Source organism: Bemisia tabaci, chromosome 6 (genome assembly GCF_918797505.1).
Source record: "Bemisia tabaci chromosome 6, PGI_BMITA_v3".
Lineage (NCBI taxonomy): Eukaryota > Metazoa > Arthropoda > Insecta > Hemiptera > Aleyrodidae > Bemisia > Bemisia tabaci.
The window spans coordinates 26,090,644-26,111,853 of NC_092798.1; the positions used below are offsets into that span (position 1 = coordinate 26,090,644).

General features: G+C 40.2%; 1 protein-coding gene across 2 annotated transcripts in view; it reads left to right on the plus strand.

Moving 5' to 3' along the window:
* The first annotated feature begins 1,349 nt into the window (after window positions 1–1,349).
* LOC109042446 (uncharacterized) overlaps window positions 1,350–21,210 on the plus strand; it is a 34,983-nt gene continuing 15,122 nt past the window's right edge. Inside the window, exon 1 of one of the 2 annotated variants that reach the window (XM_072301645.1) lies at window positions 1,350–1,915. The gene's annotated coding sequence lies outside the window, so the exon portion shown is untranslated. Of the gene's footprint in view, window positions 1,916–11,970; window positions 12,224–21,210 lie in introns of those variants that run through there. The other variant, XM_019059184.2, reaches the window with a different exon arrangement.

Sequence of the window (21,210 nt, forward strand, 5' to 3'; positions counted from 1 at the left end):
AAACCCTTGCGAAAAATAAGATATCTTCAATCTTAGCCTGATCTTTGAAATATTTTAAGGTTGACAGGAAATCATTTCCCAGATGGCATTTCCATTTCTGGAAATAAATTTTTTTTGTTATTGTTGGCTAAAAATTTGTTCATTTTTATAATGAACAAAAATATACTTCTTTTCGATTTTAGTTTAGTTTGTGCGAAGATGGAGGTTCTTAATCTTTAAGCTAAAATAAAAAGTAATTTTTACTTCTGCACAAATTTAAGATAGATTTAATTAATTTATCTTTGGTTTATGGTGATTATTTGGCAGTTTAACCAACTTTTTTGACTTGCTGTCTCATGAGTAAATACATTTTTTGCCATCAAGTTTTCAGAAATTTTCCAAGAAAGACAAACATGCGCAATAGTACAAAGATTCAGTGAGAAACAATGTCAATTGTCATAGCAGAATATAATGCTAGATCGAGATCAGGGATAATAACCCTAAGATAACACATTACAAATGATAAAACAGTGAAATATGAATCACCCATTTTTATACAGGTCCTTGGTGTTATGAAGCCATTAATTTTGTTAAAAATTTTGTACTTCATGAGTTGTACTCATGAGTCATAGTTTTGTACTTAAATGGTCAAAACTTGTGTTTCGAGTTTGTTTCTAAAAATATCGTCTCCCTCTCGTACTAAATTGCCTATGCGGTGAAATTGAAGGCGAGATTCAAGTGGACGAAATCTACCAACATAATCACGCATCGTTTAGGTACATTACCGTAATAACATAAGCAACAATGCTAAAGCAAAAATGATCCGAGGTTTACAAATTCTTAATGAATTTGTAAACCTCAAAAAAAAATTAAAAAAATAAAAATAAAAAATAAAAATAATAAATAATAAAAAATAATAATATATAATAAAAGAATAATAATATATAATAAAAGAATAATAATATATAATAAAAATAAAACATAAAAATAAATATATGATATCGCTTATTCAAAGCAATATCATATTTTTGATCAAACGCGGTGAGACCTGTATTTGAAAATGTGATCAAGTGAGATAAGGCTGGATACTTTCTCCCTTCAGCGTTATCTCCTTGATCCTTCAGTGATAGAACAGGTGCAGTACGCCACGCGCGCTGTGGCACTTACTGACACTAAATGCGTGACCTTATTCATCACAAGTAATTTTCAAGTAGAATCGGGAGGCTCCACTACTCTCTTCAAGTTTTCGTTTGGTTTATTATTGCGGTAAATCAAATTGTCTGTGTGACGTAATACAACTTGATTGCGTATTTTTCGCTCTACTTTGTACGTGTAGCCGCGCGGTCGTAGTGGGGAGTTTTTATCGATTATTATCTTTTTTTAAATCTCTTACTTTCGATTCCGTTTTCGCGGCAATGCGTCAAATCGTGTTGCGGGCCGATGGCTATGAAAGAGGATTGTCCTGGCGTTTGATTCAACGTGGATACCTAGTGGATTGTTCGTCAAAGCCAAGCGCACAACACAGTGAAGTTGTCCAGATAAGTTCCTACAACCGTGAAGATATTTTAGTTGTTTTCGGCGGAACTAATTATACCTGGTCACTGTCGAATGAAAATTTCAGCACCGATAAAATCAAAGCAATTTTTCAACAAATCAATGTACGTGAACTCCGAACCACTTTAAACAAAGTAATTTACTTTGGTATACCGAAGAGATTCGATGCCCGCGGTGGAGATACGGTCGATGCTCAAATTCATAAAGTAAATGGGAAGGTCTTAAACATTTTAAGGAAAAATCCAAACGTAAAATTCATAAACAACGACTGGATGAAAGAGGAGTACTTCCGATCAGATGGCATTCACCTCAACGGTCTGGGGAAAGACATGCTTGCGGAGAAAATCGACGCAATCCTTAAGTCTTGGCCATGAGATTTAAGGTAAGTGTCTAGTCGATAACAAGTTCTTTCAGCAGCATCGTCAAAAAACTGAAAACTTATCCCTAGTAGCAGAATAAATTTTTGTTTTTCTAAAAAAAGTATTACTTAAAAAAACATATCTGTTGTCTTTATGGTAATTTTATATAAAAAACATGTAACGCTTATATTAAAAAAATCAAAGTTCAGACCTGACCATAATATAAGAAAAATGATAAAAGCTAGATAAGGTAATTTTTTTTTTATTTTTTTATATAACGCAAGCATACGAAAGTGTTAAAAGTGAACATTTTTATGTTTTTTCTTTTTTTTTGTACATAAAAAAAAGGTCATCATTTTCGTGAGCTTTTCGCGAATTAGAAGATTTTTTAGTATGTTTGCTTAAGCTCACGAAAACTATGCCTTTTTTACGTAATGGTTATATAAAAATTTTCACTTTTAACACTTTCGTATGCATTCGTTATATAAAAAAATTAACTTTCGCACATAATCTTTATCTTTTCCTTCTATGGTTCTGCTACTAGGGTATACAATTCAAAACTAAAAATGCTTAACAGAGTACTGCCGTGCTAAGGAAGAACGCCGTACGAACATTCGAAAGTTGCCAAATTTCCTTCGATTAAATGTTCATTTGTGAGGAAAGTTACGAATATTTTTCCTTTCAATTTTCAGAATCTTTAGGTAAAATTGTGAACTAGGTCTTCTGAAAAATTTGGAGGAAAATATTCATAAATTTACCAAGAAATTCGCGTTTTATGAAAGGAAATTCGGCAACGCCTGAAGGTTCATACGGCGTTTTTCCTTAGCACGGCAGAGTAGCTGTAGTGCCACACAACGGTGTGGCCGCTACAATCAAAGAGATTAACTTTTTTCCTTTTAGACCAGGAGTTCTTTCGATGTTACATTTCCTCTTCTCACAACTATTTCATCTGATTTTTTGTACTCTTATGAGGAAGGATTATTCTTTCCCCTTCGGCAGACAAGCATCTGAATTCCTTCCCTGAATTTCCATTCTGAATGAGAGCGGATTTTTTCTTTTTAAGCCCAATAATTCACACTATCAAACTTTTCATCCGACATAATTGAACAAAAAGTTGGATGGAAAGTTGAACGCAAAAAAATGTGATTCAATTACTCTCCGTTCAACTTTCCATCAAATTAGCGGCGCCAATTGGATGGAAAAACGGAAAGTTGAAAGTGACGTCACATTCAAGTTTTCGTTCAATTTGTCATCAAATTGTTGTTTTCTCGCGTCAGTATCACACTATCAATGGCGAGGCGTGCTTTGCGATATATCGATTGATCGGCAATTTAAACCTATGGAAAAGTATCGATAAACAGAGTGTTCGTAGCGAACACCTTAATAATCGATTATTTATCACAGCTTCAAATGGGGAAATATCGATTGATCGCAAAGTGCGCCATGTCACTGCACACTATCCAACTTTTCATTATCACAAGTTGCGAAGAAGACGAAAGTGGTAGTCTGTCACATTAGCCAATGCATGACACCATGTCGCGTCCAAATGTTGAATAACGTTCTGGACTGCACTACCTATATGAAAAAGCAATCAATATAGCAAAGAGTCTTACAACTGTGGGGGAGCCACAAAGTTAAGTTAGTTTTTGGGAGAGCTGTTTTAGAAGAATAACACTTGAATTCTGTTGAATTAACACGATTTGCACTTTATTCACGATCTATCGGATTCCAAGAGATGGAAATTCTGCACTTGGTAAAAGATGAGAGAGCTAAAAGCGAGATATGTAGTCGTTGCAGATGGTCAACTCGAAGTAAGTTTCTTCGGTAACATCCTAGGGCTCGTGGGGCCAGAAAATCAACTTTTAGGCTGTACTGCATCAGCCATCAGGTGCACCGAGATAAAAAAGATATGAAAGATATGAGATGGTGCGTCTGATTGTAAGCAAGCATTGGCTTAAGGCCCTAAAAAACTTGTCATGGAGGAACAAAAAGAGAGACAGGAGAAATGAGTGCGAAAAGGATGGACGAAAAATCTGTCTCGGGGTTTTAGGAAAAACATTGCGTATAACACGCGACATGTACGTACCCATATGGACTCTCGATCCTTTACTCTGTGAGAAATTCTCCTTCATCGAGGTGTTATTTAAAGGCTTTTCTGCCGTGCTAAGGAAAAACGCCGTATGAACCTCCAGGCATTGCCAAGTTTCCTTCGATCAAAATCGAATTTACATGGGGAAATGGTGAATATTTTTCCCCAAAATTTTCAGACAATTTTGTTTAAAATGTCTGAAAATGTCAGAGAAAAATGTGCATGAATGTCGTCAAAAATGAATGCTTTGTCCAGGGAAAGGCGACTCTCGAATTTTTGTACGGCGTTCTTCCTTGAGCATGGCAGTTTTGAGTAGCCGACCGGCGCAAAGTAGTGAAGTTTTACAGTTTTCTCAAACAATTTCCCTTTTACGGTCATAAACTGGTTGTTCAGGCGCAAACACCTATGACCACCACTTTTGCCTTTAAATATGTATGTTGTAAATATTATACCAAAGAGTTACATTCTAAAGTACGAAAGTGGTAGCCTCTTGCGCTGACCTTTTGTTCTACAAATTCGTCGCCCCTCTGACGTAAGGGCGTATCTCGATTTCCACTTGAACCCTGTTGTCCATATAGCGCTATGCTTTCCAAGGCTCATGTCGTAATTGAGATACGCTCTTACATCAGTGGAGTGACGATAATGCATCGTAAAAAATGCATCTCGGTTTGCGACGTTGACTTCCCGTCATATTTTATTATTTAAATGAAGGACTTCTCGACGTCAATTCTTCAAAACTTCAAAACTTCCATGATTTTTCTCCTCCATGCGAAGCAAATTGTCAAGAAACTTCAAAGGAATTACGTTATGATTTGTTCTCATTTAAAGAAGTAAAATAGCAGGAGCAGAGATTTTCAAACACCGCAAACGAGACACGTGGTTTGCACTGAAAAAAAATTATCGGCGTGTTTACCAAGGTCCGTTGGTACCTTTAACATCTCACTTTTTTTACCAATTATTGGTAATTTTACCAAGACAGATGGTAAGCTTACCTAAAAACCGGTATTTTTACTGTTTTTTTTCAGGTAAGAATACCACTTTTATTGGTAATCAATTCCCGGTAACTTTGCCATTTTATCTCGGTAATTCTACCACAGTCGATGAAAAATATTGGAGTTAACCAAGGCCCAGTGAAAGTACCGAGAAAGTTCAATAATTTTATCGAGATTTCTCGGTAAAATTACCAATTCCATAAATGGTAATTTCACCAAGAAAAAACTGGGATCAAATAGAACTCTGAATTCTTGGTAGTTTTACCCTTTTCTTAGTAAATACACCGAGATTTTTTTTTTCAGTGTGGAAGTATCACCGTCTTACGGTGGATCGAATCAATTAGAGAGGTCGGGCATGAAATTGTTTACAAAAACTGCAAATGTTTATGTTTATTTCGTCACATTTTAAATGGAGGGATTCTTGTGGCAGAAAATTTCACGAGGAAACCCATGAAACCACTTTTAGAACCTCCAAGTTTTGTATAAACGAGCTATAAGCTTTTAAAGTTTCCGAATTTTGTCCGACCTCTCCTATTGACTCGATCCACTGTGCGTCATGTGAGACTGATAGAAGTCTATCTAATAGCTACTTCAGTATTTTTTAGGCATGCTATTCCCGAAAATGACCTTGGTTTTTTTCTATGGTGAATCACTCCTCCTAAAAATTGAATTGAAATTGGTTCCCCTTGAAAAACGCTATTTAAAAAAACGAAAAATGATATAAATAAAAAATAAAACAAAAATGGCAGATTTTATAGAGAGATGGTCGAGGAAAAAACTAGAGTTATTTTTTAACTCAATGCTAAACAATTAATAGGTGTCAACTATCCAGTCTACTATAAAGACCGAAATTTTTGAGTTTTTTTCTTTTTCACAACCCGTGTTATTTCTCTAATCAATGAACTTAGAGCGCTTAATATTCGTTGAATGTGTAACCAACTCAGCAAACATGAGTGCTTTCAAATTTATTAAAGTTTAAACTAAAGGACTATCTTGCTAGAGCCTTCAAATATTTTGGACCAAAAACTCCACCTTAATGGGACGCATTTCAAATATTTTTCTTTCAAATTTTCGGAAAGGTTTGTTTGAAATTTTATCTAAATCATTTGAAACCGTAAGGTACTTTTTCGGGAGACATTTGGCAACATTCGCATGTACATACGGCGTTTTTCTTAAGAATGACTGTGCTTGTCTGTCAAGTGATTGATAATTCTTCAAATGTAAGTAATGGGTTGCCAGGATACATAGATTCAGAATGAAGCCAATCGGAGGATACAACTTAATTAACTTCGCCGTGGTGTTGGGTTGCGTCGCCAAATTTGAAGGCGAACTAGCAGCGATTTCGTCTCCGAGCGAGGCAGGCGCACTGTTATGCTGTATATATAGCAGCACCATCCTTTATTTCGCGACGGATATGGATTTGCAGTTTAGGGATGAAAACTATGCTACCTTGCTAAGGAAAAACTCCGTATGAACTTTCAGCTGTTGCCAAATTTCCGTTAATAAAACACGAATTTTCTGAGAAATGTTGGAATAGTTCCTTCCAATTTTTCAGAGTTTTTACACAATTTGATCTAGGCACATCATTTGAAACTCTCAAAGAAAAATATTCATAAGCTTCCCACAAAATAGTACCTTATGGAGGGATATTTGGTAATATTCGGATCACTGGAAAAAAAAAAACACATTGGATCTAGAGTCCAAACTCTTGAAAACATTGACAAGCATAAGGACTCTTGATTCAAGCAGATTTAAGCTTAAATCAAAAGGAAATCCGCTCAAATTAAGAGACTTGGTTCTTGATTTAAGCTTAAATCTGATTGAATCAAGAGTATTTTTTCTTGTCGATGTTTTTAAGAGTCTGGACTCTAGATCCAATGTGTGTTTTTTTTTTTCCAGTGATGTTCATACAGCGTTTTCTCCTAGCATAGCAGTGCGTGTCTGCAGATTAATTGGTAATTCCTCAAGTATAAGTAGGGAGTCCTCATTACCCATACAAAAGATGTACATATCAATGAACTGTATAAACCAGAATCAGCAGAAGAGAACGAGCGTTTGAAGGTGCGACCCCGTGTTTTCAGCTGCACGTGAAAGTCTCCTTGGAAGTCTTTTTATGATGCCCATGTCCATACACGCAAAATACAAATCAATGAGTCATATGGACTAAACTGCCGTGCTAAGGAAAAACGCCGTAAGAGCCTTCAGGCGTTGCCAAATTTCCCTGATAAATCACCAATTTTCAGGAAAATGTTTAAATATTTTTCCACGAATTTCTCAGATAATTTTGTATGCAATTTGATCTAAAACTTCTGAAAATTTCAAGGAAAAATATTCATAATTTTCCTCAAAAATGAACATTTTATCGAAGGAATTTTGGCAACTCTCGAATTTTCATACGGCGTTCTTCCTTAGCACGGCAGTAAAGTAAGCCTAAGGAAATGAGAACTTGAATGTTTCCTTCATGTTCCTAGCCGTGCGTTGAAGTCTCCTTGAAAGTCCCTTTCATACTGCCAACAGAAGTTCCCAAGTTTTCCTGAAAATTCATCATGGTGCGAAATTTGGCAACGGCCATGCGTTCATGCGGCATTTTTCCTCTGCACTGCAGAATAAAGGCGGCATTTTTGTGAAACGGGTTTTTCCATCTCCCCGCCCCGCCGCGAAGCGCCGGCGGCCACGGCACTCCTTCACCGTCCTCCATCTCTTCCGTGCGAAGGAAAAACGCCGTATGAGCCATCAAGCGTTGCCAAATTTCCTTTGGCAAATCACTAGTTTTCAGAAACATTTTAGAATATTTTTCTGCCAATTTCCCGGATAATTTTGTCCGTAATTTGATTTAAAGTGTCTGAAAATTTTGAGGAAATATATTATGAGTTTTCTCAGAAATGAACATTTTATCGAAGGAAATTTGGCAACTCTCGAATGTTCATACGGCGTTCTCCCTTAGCACGGCAGAATCCACCCTCTGGTTTTACGTTACGCACCGCTCTTGATCCTTTTTGAGTTCTCACGCTGCTCAGGTCAAGCGGGGGTGCATAACGACCTCTCTCCAATTGTCGAACATTTTCCCTCCCTTTGAAAGAAACTCAAGATGGCGAGCCAATAGTTGACAACCCTCGACAATATTGACGGGGTTGCCAGACTTGCATGGTTTTCGGGTTTTCCTTGGGGACGCGAATCAAATCAATCGACCCATTGCGCAAAAATTGGCAACACTGCCCTCACATGCGGCCCAAATACGTGACTCGGAAGAATAGGATCGTAAAGACTGGAGAGCCTCGGACTTCGGCTCAATATTATATGAGTCAATTTCAAGCGTATCAACATTGTTTGATTTCCAAAATTCTCGGCGTAACTCAAATGTACCGCGAAAAGGGCCGCTATTCCTTTACATCCTTTTAAGTCAAAAGAAGCGACAGCCGACGAAGAGCCCAGATGTTCTTTCCTATGTTGAAGGTCATCAACAAGAAAACACTTGTTTTAATTTTGAGTTTCCCAGGAATCATTTCATGCTTGAACACTCCATTCGTCGATCCTCTGACGTAAGGGCGTATCTTAATTTTCTCGTGAGCCCTGGTTTTTATGTATATCTATGCTTTCCAAGGCTCATATTACGTCCTTACGTCAGAGGGGCGACTAATTACGTCGGTCTGTTCGAATTGAAAAAATCGCCAGTGGCAACGCACCATGAACAGGGCAGGCTAGGGCAGGCCTGCCACATCCCACCTCGGGCACAGTGGCGTGGCGTGAATTGCGATTTATCGATTGTTATGCCATTTACATCTATGGTAAAGAATCGATTATTAAGGTGTTCGCTGCGAACACCCTGTTTATCGATCCGTTTCCATAGGTTTAAATGGCAGATTAATCGATATATCGCTTAGCACGCCACGCCTCTGCTCGGGCCCTGGTACCACTTTTAAGATCGAGATCTCATGACTTTTTTTTTTTTTTTTTTTTTTTTTTTTTTTTTTTTTTTTTTTACTAATTTCAAGTAACCTATCGGCTAATCCCACGCTTATTACCCCAGCTCCAGATGACCATTGCCTGAGACCATCAAACTCAGATCATCTGGCCGGGAATCGAACCCGGAACCTCTTGGTCATAGGGCCAGCGCTACAACCATGACTGCCACCAACCCCCTCCCCCCAACCCCCTCGGTCCCTTTAACCACCAGAAAAATAATTTGTAATATCTTAATCTTAAGAGCGCACAGTTGCAAAAATATCATTCTCTACTAAAAATCTTAAAAATAAATGGAAACCTGCAAAGCAGTAAAAATAATTCTACTGTGCCCCAGCGTGTTTTAGAAAATGTATTCATCTTTTAAAAAATTGTTTCACTTTTCCTTACGAGACAACGGTTAGGTTACATGTGAATTTGAAATACTGTGTCATGGGCGGCACGGCCCCCTGCACAATGGACCCAGTATCCCCACCCTTGTGGCGGGCCTGGGGCAGGGGGCAGAGGCGACTTTGCAAGTTGGCAGCAGTGTTTTTTCTCCATTTAAATCCCTTAAAAATATCGATTGTAGGTGAGGCAAGTTGTTTCTCCAAGAATCGATTGTTTTACACACGTCTAAATGGAGGGAAAACAGTGTACAGAACAGGAAAAAAAGAACTTTCCGTCGGTGGACTGGAGGGGCATCTCATCCTGGGGGTCTGGGGGCACAAGAAGACACCCCACTGAGGGGGTTCTGCGGAACTCACCGAGCTCAAGGGAAAGCTCGGGGGACTTCTCTAGCCTTAACAGAGGCGGATCCAGCAATTTGGCAACATCGGATCTCCTCCGTTTAAACTTATGTTAAATAATCGATTCTTGTCAGGGCACCTGGCCCCTCCAAGAATCGATACATTTCCATAGGTTTAAATGGAGAAAGACAAGGTCGCCAATTTGCTAGATCCGCCAATGAGCCTTAACAGAAGGTTCGGAGGGCCTCCTCCAGAAAATTCTTAAACATTGAGTTGTCTTGGAGGCAATTTTTAGTTCGTTCTCCGAAAACTTGATACAATCACCATAGGCGTACCTAGGTCATTTCGCTAGGGGGGGGGGGGGGGGATCTGGGGGGTATGGATTACCCCTCCGTTCAAAGGGGGCTCGAGGGGCCTCCTCCGGAAATTTTTTGAAATTTAAACTCTGTTTGGACGCATTTTGAGGCTTCCATGACGCAGATTTACCATTAATTTCTACCGAAAAATAACGTTTATTTTTTCACTTTCAGCAAAGCATACACTCAAATTGTTGCATTGAATGGATCCGGAAGATTTTTGAAATTTTAACTGCATTTGGCCTCATTTAGAGGTCTCCATGATGAAAATTTTAGAAAATACTGAGTGAGTGAACACGGTGTTTTCAGTTTCGACTCTATATCAAGAGAGATAATCGTCCTCGACGAAGGTATTTTCCCACCATCCAGAATTTCTGGGAGGGGCCAGATAATACTCTTTTCAATTCGGGGGGAAGGGGTCCCCCCCCCCCCGAGCTAAGTAAATAATTCTCCCCAACCCTCTTTTTGGACCCGGGGGACTGGGGAGTCCCTCAGACCCCTCTCGGTGGGGTATCTTTTAGTGCCCCTCCCCCTGAATCCCCTTGAAGAGATGCCCTTCTACCCCCCTCCCCCAAAAATTCCTAATACCACCCATGTGAACAAGGTTGCATTAGATTTGATCCTTCAGATCATAAAATCTGCATTTGATATCTGTGTTATGTCGCTCAGAAACCGAGCCGTCCGTAAAATACGTAACTCTAAATTTCAGATTTTTCGACACCTTCTCCCTCTCCCCTCGTAGGTAACGCTTATGTAACGTAAGTCCCCATCCTGTGTCACGTAAAGACAAAATGGTGTGACACTTACCTCTATTCTCCCTCTTCTCCTCGAGCAATACGACGTGTTTTGTGAGCGGTCACAAAGAACTAAAAGAGGGGTGATATTAAATTGTGAATTCGAAGTGTTACCGATTTTCCCCTAAAATATTTATGTTCTTGGTAGGAAAAAAAAATAGATAACCTCCAAGAAGTCATTCCACAATTGCGATTGCTAAAACAGAACAAAAAAAAATTTTCCATTCAGCAAATGCGAAGTCTTTTTATAATTAATGTTCGGGCCACTCCCGTTTCACTCAAAAAGCCGACCAACTAATAAATTGCGAATTCTGTCCTCCTCAGAAGTCAAATTCTAGAGAATATGTCTCCTTTCTTCTCTTCTAAAACAGAAGGGCCCCCTTGAACTTCGAAATTTATTGCTGCAAGTGTGCAGTATGCTGGTTCCAACTGATCAGAGAATGCGCTTAAAACTACATCAAAATTTATCATAGAGAAAAAAAAGGAGGGGTTTGCATCTTGAGGTTTGGTTACCCTGTGACGTAGGTCGGTACAAACTAGCCGGCGAAATCCGGAATTCGGAGTATGAAAAACGGACCATAATATCCGATTTTTTGGCTTAAATCAACTCATGACATAATTTCAAGCACTTTTAACAGTATGACTTTTCTCCATAAATTACACCATTTCCAAGACCATCGATGATAAAATTCGTCATACCTACCTACGTCATCAAAAAAAGTCCAAGATGCCCGAAATTGCAGGGACCGAATTGCAGGGAATTTGCGAAATAATGCTGGTTGTCAGGGACGGAGGGGGGACGGGACTGAAGCGCAGAATTAGCCCTTGTGGGCTACTTGAAGTAGTTAAAAAAAAAAAAAAAAATGAAAACACCTTCTTTTTTTCTCTCTATGAAAATTTATTTTGCGGCATAAGAATTCGATTGCCGTTGTAATGGATGTTGTCAAACGATTAGAATATTCAGAGTTAGTTTTTGCGCCGCGCCGGTGTGCACGTGTGCCGGTGCGACAATTTAAAAACCTCTCTCTTTAGCGCCGATTGCAACGATTGGTCAATAATTTTGAACCGCGAAAAATAATGCTGTTTCCGAAAACATCCGCATCAGTCTTCTTCGAATTTTGCGCTAGTGTCTCTAGCACGTGGAACCCCATGGAAAGAGCTTTTCCCGCCTCATTCCAAGGTCCTGCCCGAAATGTAAACATGTGTTCTGCATTCGCTCGTGATTTTGCGCCTTTTCCAGCCAAAGTTTAGAATTGCGATCTCCTCCATCACCTGCAGTATCGTGAAGTATTCGCAGTTACTTCTGGTGCCAGTCAAAACTTTGTTGTGAATTGTTTCTCGGGCTGTCATCAAATGTGTTGTGGTTGTAGCTGATAAAATTTCAGACCTCTCGTTCGTGATATTCCTCTCTGGTGAGTGCAATCATTCATAACACTTACACTCACATCCTTGTGTGAATTTTCTCCTCTGGCTACGTGTCTTGAATTCTTTCCGAGTTGCTGGGTTCCGATTTCAAAGCCTGACATTATGTTGTTAGGCCATAAATTGTTCAAGTCACTGCATTTTGAATCATATGAAGAGGCGGGACTATAGGCGATGAGTTGAATTTTGTGTTTGTCGACGGGACAAGACAAGGCCTATCAGTAGTGAAGTTATGCGATCAGTTGGCTGTGCCAGTCTTTCTCTTTGTGCAACCTATGTTTTGTGGAACTGACTTCGAGCAGGAGTCTCCTTTTGGGTTGCAGATACTTGGTCACCAAATCCACCTGACGTAGGGCCACAAATCAGGCCCCTGATCCTGAAAAGACCAACGTGATATGAAGCCGTGAGATTAGGCATTTTCCAAAACTGTTTTCCTCCTTTCCTGCATTGGATCAGACAATCGGCTAAATAACGGCATCTCCTCAAAGTGACTTGGTTGATTGCCCAGCTGAATGAAGATGTAACTAAGAGCCAGGAGTCACAGTGCTTGAAAGAGGAAAGCAACGTATATCATAACACCATCAGTCCTTAGTCTTGTCTTGTCCTGCAGCATGATTGTTGGAATTTTTGTGTTTGCCGACCGGTTAAGATAAGATTAAGGAGAATGGAGTCATTGGTTGGTGCCCTGACAAGTTGCGCGTCTCATGTTGACGAAAAAGGTGTAATCAACAAGAATCTGTAGGCACCTCTTGTGTTGCTGACGTTTTATTCAGCCTTTCAGATTCTATCCTACTCAGATTCATTCTTTATTGGCATGACGCAGAGCACCACACTGTGACATATCGACGGTGAAAGTCGGCAATCACATAACTCGATTTGCGACGTCGCAGACTTCCTGTCATACTTTATTTTTTAAATGGAAAACTACTCAACGGCAATTCTTTAAAACTGTCATGATTTTTCTTCTCAATGCGAAGAAAATTCTGCAAAAACTTCAAGAAATAATATCAATTTGTTCTCCTTTAAAAAAATGACGTAGAGGCGGAGATTTTCAGACACCGCAAACGAGTTATGTGATTGCCGACTTTCACCGTCGATATGTGACTAATCACATAGCCCCCTTCTCCTTAATCTTGTCTTAACCGGTTGTCAAACACAAAATTTTCACAACCAGGCTGCTGCAGCTGAGGTACTCAAAAGTTTAACCATCTCCCTGCTGAAACTATGAGGCAGCACGATCTAGCCTCCTCTTTATGAAAGAGTTTACCTTGGCTCATTATTGCCGTAATCGATAAACTCTACTTCTAAATAGGCCCTTATCATTGATAATGGGGTTTAATAACACTTCCAGCTCCTGACTTTGAGTGGCTCAGATAATATTCTAAGGAGTGCTGTGAGAGGAACAGGTGTCATCCCTCAGAGTATCGCCAAAAGTTAGGCCCCTTTAATTTTCAACTTTCAGTGACATGATTTTGCCCTGAAGTTTTTCTCATCTTCTCTACCAAATAAGGGGCTTGGAGGAAAGGCACACAAGTGCAGTTTTTGAAAAATTGAGATAATACTTATTTCAAGTAAAACCCGTCTGAATGCATTTTCTGTGAAAAATTGGCTCCCAAATTCTACTTTTTAAGTATCAAAAAGCCAGTTTGGACTTTCTTTTAGCCATGAGGATCCATGTAATTTCAAAACTTCAAACTCGTATTTCTGGAAATAGCAAAAATTGCACTATGCGCCTTGTCCTCGAAGCTCCTCAAATGGTCTTCAGTCAAGAGAGGTAGAGGTCACAGCAGGAAAGGATCAAACTATGATGCCTAGGTATCTGCTGCAGACTTAAAGAACATCTTTTCAAGTTCGTCGAGTTCCTTGCTAATAGTAAGTAACCTCGGTAATCAGACTTTCAAGGGACAGAAATCTTTGCTTAGTGGCTGCTGAAAAGTTCTACTGCCACCTCATGCAGATCTTTGAGAGGCATCATATTGCATATTTTTCATACAAAAATTTGAACCCCAAAGGAAACGAGGGAACATATAATTCAGTTGGGCTGATTCTGGTCTAATCTGTGGAATTTGTGTTGAAGTATGAGTTGCCATCAAGGAGGACTTGAATGTAGTGATCATAGCAATCACTTTCGGTAATTTGATTTTCCTTCATGTATCCATTCATCACAATCTGGGCCCGAAGTAGTTCAGCACTAAGCAGAGCCGGTAGTTAATCTAAAACCATCTTCAAGGCGCAGCTTATCTTTTTTTATGTCCTGAGAATTTGTTCTCCAGGGACATGACAAATTTCTCGCGTTCAAACATGTAACTTGTCGATGAATTTCTTAGCTTACGTAATTCTGAAGCCTCTCCTTTTAGAGTTAGTTTGCAGTATGTACAGTAGACAAAGTATGAGCCGATGCATTCTTCTTTTAATTTGATTCATCTCTCTTCAAATTTCCCTAAAATTGTGATTTTTCTAACATTTAATAATTTTTTATGGAAATCAGGGAATTTTCAGGGAGTTACACTTTCTGAATTATAAATTTTCGCGTGTACTTGCACACTTTGAGCTGTATTTTAGGACTTACAAAATAGACATTTGAAGGGAGCAGCTTAAGTGTACCTCTAAGCTGATTTGATCCGTTTGTTGTCAAAAATTTAGAGTGGTACCAGTAATTTAGCAATATCTGTTGGATATCTTCATTATTGTTAGTTTCTGGTGCAGATTCACTTTTGAGAAATACATTGCATTTCGTTTAAACGATAGAAGTACTTCATAACCCTGTTACAAGTGCGTAAGTTTTCCTGTTTCACTTGCTTGCACACCTATGCAATTGCCATATATTGCTGTTTTCATCATCGTTGTGGAGAAGAGCCAAGGCAACTACTAAAAGGATGAAAGATCACCAATTCGTAACCGTATGCGAAATGCCGTCGATGATAAGCCCCTGGATGCAACTATTCGTGTTCTTAGGATGTCCGTGTTGCCTACCGGATAAAGTGAAGGCGTTCAGCCTTCGCAACGCACGAGGTAGACGCACACCGTACGGCGCCAAGGTCCAAGTCAAAGGTAGACGGCAACAAGACAGGATTACTTGTCAATAAAAACAATTTAAAAAGCGCGTAACAAAGCTAAAACTCTACGAATAAAACCAAAACCTCTCGGCTGAAAACTCAGCCTTCCTCAGTTGTGTAAATAAAAAGAAAATGGTAGAAATCTAAAATAGTACCTAGCTGTACATTTCAAAGCGAGAATGTTGTTATGAAACATAACATTCTCGCTTTGAAAGGTACAGCCAGGTACCTACTATTTTAGTTTTTTACCATTTTCTTTTTATTTACACAACTGAGGAAGGCTGAGTTTTCAGCCGAAACGTTTTGATTTTATTCGTGGAGTTTTAGCCTTGTTACCCGCTTTTTAAATTGGTTTTCAATTGTATGTCTTGTCACGGGCTGCGGAGCGTCTATCATATCTTATTGGTCATTACTACTCACCGACCCCGTTTTGCATGACGCTTGACTTTTTTCTTTCTGAGTTTTTCACAATTTTAATCGAAATTAATTTGATATGATCAGTTTGGTAACATACTTATACGAATCGGCATTCAGCCAGAATGGCTAAGTTTCATGAAAAGTAACATCGTGAAATACTTCATGAAATTTCAGACATACATGAAAGATCGATCGTAAATCGTGGATTATCAGCTTACGCGATAAATAATTATCATAACGCTGCCGCAATCATTTAGTGGCCTTGTTTTACTCGCTGTCATCTCTCAAATTCCCCATGCAATAGCAAGAAAGTACAGATCCAGTGTCAGATAAAAGATTGTGTGTGTTGTTTGATTTTTACTTTCTCGCTCCCCTAGGGTAGAGAGGAAGTATTGTCATCCTCCAAGAAAAAAAAAAAAAAAAAAGTTGAAATTTCATCATTTCTAGACGTTTTAAGGTCCCAGGAGTCAAAATAACCATACTTGAAAAAATGTGTGTCCGTCCGTCCGGCGTCCCCCAAATCTGTCTACAGCGATATCTCAGAATCTATCTGTTCGATTTCATTCAAAATTCTCACAGAACACCATATTTATGGTCTCCTTATGCACGTCCAACGATTTTGGGGTACGCTAAAATTTGGGGGGGCTAGGGTCAAATTGGGTTAAAGGTCCATTTTCAGCAAAATCACACGGAAAGCTCATTTTGAGGGACCGTAAATTTTGAAAAATGCCTTTAATTCTTTAAAAGTGGGCATCAAGCACATCACCTGGGTCATTAATTTAAGTTCCTAAAAGATCTTTGGACTAATCTCAAAATTCAAGGGATTACGAGGCCCAAAAGTAGGGCACTTTGCTCCGCGACATCACACAAACAACTCATTTTCAAAGACTGTAAATTTGAAAAAAAATGCCTTTCATTTCTTCGAAAGTTGGCATAAGAGCACCACCTGGTTCAATAATGTAAGTTCCTATGAGGTCTTTAGACTAAACTAAAAATTGAAGGGTTACGCGTCATATAGCGAGGAGAGCACTTCGGTCACACGGAGAGCTCATGGACTGTAGATTTTGAAAAAATGCCTTTAATTCTTTGAAAGTTGGCTCAAAAGCACCATCTGAGTCATTAATTTAAGTTCCTAAAGGATTCTTGGACTAATCTCATAATTGCAGAGGGGCCGATAGGAAACGCTCAATTCTCTGATAAATGAGTCGGAACGCTTCTAGATAATAGCAGCAAACGCTTTGAGTCAGGTGAAACCTAGGAATTCAAATGCATTATATAATGCATCATATACTATTTCCAAAATTACTCCGTAGGTATACACCAAGCAAAATTAGACAACTAATTAGGTAGGTAAGTACTTACAATATATAGTTACTATTAGTCATCAAGCTGACGCAAGAACTGACACTTACATCTTTATTAAATACTAATATGTTTGTTGTTAATGAATTTAGAATCCCGGCAGATTCCATCTTTCGCGGTTCCTTTTTACGAGGTACTAAGCACAAATATAATATAATAATACGGCACAAATATGACTGATTTAATGCTTGTTACTTAATGAAGGAGGTTATAAATTGTTAGAACCCGAGGTTTGGTCTTTGGGTTTGGTTGAAGGAGATGGCGCTCTCAGCGCTCTCTATTGTTTTCGCTTTGAATTACAGGGATACGCGGTAAGGAGATGGCGCTCCTGGCGGGCGTGTGGTGAACCTTCCAGCAGGTAGATTCGCCCGCCAAATTTAAAATTTGGGAGATGCTAAGCGAAAACCGTTTAGATTTAAGACTATTTGAACATCGAATAGTCATTCTACCCATTCAAGTAGATATTTGATGGCTTTTGACCGTGCTTAAGGAGAGATTATAATATAAAATCGTATCTGAAGTATGATGTCAATGAATCTAATGGATCCTAATGAATCGTAGAAAAGCTAAGATTTTTACGGATCGCCATCTTTGACAGGAGACTTTGTTAATCAATTACATATTTAATTGAAGATGCCTCATAAAATCAACAAGTCGAGGCCGAATATATGAATTCATCACATATCGCGAAGACATTTACAATAAAGTTCGGTGGTTTGAATAAAAATTTCATAACTATTATCCTGTGATCAAAATTCCAATCAAACTTTATGATTTTGTAAAATTGGCAGTATTTTTCTAAATATTCCAGTAAAAGTGTCTATGCCGGCGCGAAGCGCCGGCTCGAGCGAGAAAGTCCCGTGCGGTCCCCGCACCAATCCGCTAAGCGGATGGGGGGGGCGAAGCCCCCCAAATGCCGGCGCGTAGCGCCGGTACGCGGCGCGAAGCGCCGCGCATAAAATTGGCCGGAGGCCAATTTTTTTTTAGTGGGGGTTGCATATTCCGCCCCTGAAATGAGTGTTTCTTATTTTCCAAAAATTGCACAGCCTTGTATTTCATGAAATATTTCACGGAAACTAAGCTGTTATAAGTTTCTTTCGTTTCATACCACCTTGCACGTAGCTCCTGATGGTAACATGCACTTGAATCTGAATTCATCTGTTACCTACTTGAGCCGTCTCCAAGGTGCAGACGAGGTGCTAGTCGCCTCCATGAGTCAAGGCAGCAATAGAGCTTTCAATACTTTCACCGTCTTTTTCTGCTACATGGTCCGGGAATTAGATAATGGAAAATAGCTCTTGCTGAAGAAAAACGTAACTGCTCCACCCCGGGCACTCAGCCTCTGTTTCTGGGTCGTTGAGTTTGAGTTAGTTCTCCCGTCGCTTTTTCCTGAAGAAGAGTTATGTCGTTTCTCAAGTTTTTTTTCTAGCATTTGCAGGCGCTTTTCAGGGTTTTTTAAATAGATTCTTCAGACATATTTTTAGGGAGTCCTTCATGGGGCCATTTTCAAAAGGTTTTCCTGGGGAAGAATTTCAGGCATGAGGCGCACCCTCTTATGAAGTTATCTGATTGTGAGCAGATCGTTGATGACCTCATTCGCCTAGTCTGTCGTGCCAAGGAAGAACGCCGTATGAGCCTTTAGTGTTGCCAAATTTCCTTCGGTAAATCACGAATTTTCGGGAAAATTTGTAATTCTTTTTCTTCCAATTTTTCAGATAATTTCGTTCGCAATTTTACCTGCAGTTCTTGAAAATTTATCGGAAAAATATTCATAACTTTCCTCAAAAATAAACATTTTGTCGAAGGAAAGAACCCCGCACCTTCCTTATGGGAAATCCCCCCCAGTCAAACGCGATGCCGCTTGGATATGTTGCTCAGCTCGTCATTCTGATCAAAAGCTCTAATGGGCCCAAAGAGATCCCATGTGCGGTTTTCGAGATATTCGCTGTTTTATGTGCGTAAACGGAGGTTTCGCGCGCTCCCGCCGGAAGCCATACCAGTGTGCGGCGCCGCTCGTGCCCTTCCCTTCCAGTCCTCTCCGACCCCTCTCCGCTGCCCCGCCACCCATACCTTGGCTCCTCAACCGCTCCAACTCCGACGCTCACGAGGCTGCGCCCATTATTACCGGACCGCGCCCGCACGCCGTCTTCTTACGCGGCCTCTCCTTCGGCCATGTCGCCTCTTTTTCTCATCGACCCTTCCTGCAAGTCTTGAAAAACCTTTAAGAAGTCCATTTTTACTAAACATGATGATGCCAATGTCACAAATAATACAAAGAGAGAGAAAAGGAAAGAGAGGAAAAACAAATGATAATCCATGCGAAAGTATATGGAGAAGAGTCGGAATGCCTAAGAGATCGCTAAATGAAACAAGCTTTTTTTTATTTTTCCCCCCTTTTCCTTTCTTTTTTTCTTCATTTTTCTCACTCGGAAGCAGTGACAGTAACTTCTGTTGGAAGATGATGTTGAGGTTTTTTTTTTTTTTTTTTTTTTTTTTTTTTTTTTTTTATCACGTGGAGGAGGTTGAGGGGAATCAGTCGGCTGACGATGCCCAATTTGAGGCCAAGTGTGCCTTAGCTTCGACTTTTTTTGGCCTGCCTAGTGATCATTTTCGGTAAGTTTGTACGTCAGTTAGTAGTTAGTGAATCCTAATCGTCAGGAATCCCCCAGCCAAGATTCCCCAGCCTCAGAAGGAGAATATACGCAGGCGCCCGTAGGGGTAGCTCACTGGCGTCTCCCAGGACTCGGACGCGAGCGAACTCCCAAAGACAAAGGACAAAAGGCAAGGAGAATCCTAGTAGTTCAACACAATCGCAAAGTCAGTTGGCTTGTTACTTTTCCGTGTTTAAAAGGGTTACCTAAGTATATACTTCCGCACTTTTCTGCAGCTTTCGATTTTGAGATCCCGCAACTATATCAGCGGACTATTCGTAGTTTTTTTTTCAGCGAATCGGGCGGCCCGAACAGTCGGTGCTGGGAGGTCCAGGCTTCTCCGTGGTGAAACGATGCTTTCGTGGTTCTTAAGGGAGAGGAGGGCTGGACATCAAACTGCCTACCATTGCCCATGCTACTGATCGCTAGGTGCCAAAGTCTCAGTAAATTGTTGGGTTACTTCTTTAAAATGAGGAAGAGGGGCTCGAGGGGAACGCGCCATGCGAAGCACAGACACTAACCCGTGTAAAACACTCCTCCTCCACGGCTAGGGAGGGGAACACGCGAAAAGCCGGCATTGCGAGAAAGCATACCATCGGCTGGGGTTCATTGAAAACTTAGGGTTGTCTCTGAGTTGTTTCCGGACAAAATGCAACTTCGCCGAACTGCAATAATAGAGGTTCACTATCACCTAAAATTATGGAGAAGAGAGGTCCACGTAGGCATAGATGGTCATAGTATGAGGCGTTTCAACTTGCAGCACGCGCCAATCAGTGGCGTGGCGTGCTTTGCGATATATCGATTGTTGTACCATTTAAACCTATGGAAAAGGATCGATAATCAGGGTGTTCGCAGCGAACACCTTAAAAATCGATTCTTTACCATAGGTTTAAATAGCAGGACAATCGATATATCGCAAAGCACGCCACGCCACTGGCGCCAATCGAAAGGAAGAGGCCGACCCCGGGGGCAATTACACTGAAAAAAAGTTCTGTTGTCACAAACCAGAATTTCTGGTTGTATTCGCAACCAGATTTTCCGGTTGATTCAACCAGAATTACAGTTGACTCAACCAGACGTCTGGTTCACCCTACCAAATTCTGTTGAGTCAACTGTAATTCTGGTTAAATCGACCAGAAAATCTGGTTGCGAAATACAACCAGAAATTCAGATTTGTGACAACAGAACTTTTTTTCAGTGTACTTTTGAGTCACCTTCGAAAGTTCGTCAGGGATTTTCTTACAATGGTCTTCCAGCTGCATCTTCTGGTGGACTTCTTAAAGGTTTTTCAAGACTTGCAGGAAGGGTCGATGAGAAAAAGAGGCGACATGGCCGAAGGAGAGGCCGCGTAAGAAGACGGCGTGCGGGCGCGGTCCGGTAATAATGGGCGCAGCCTCGTGAGCGTCGGAGTTGGAGCGGTTGAGGAGCCAAGGTATGGGTGGCGGGGCAGCGGAGAGGGGTCGGAGAGGACTGGAAGGGAAGGGCACGAGC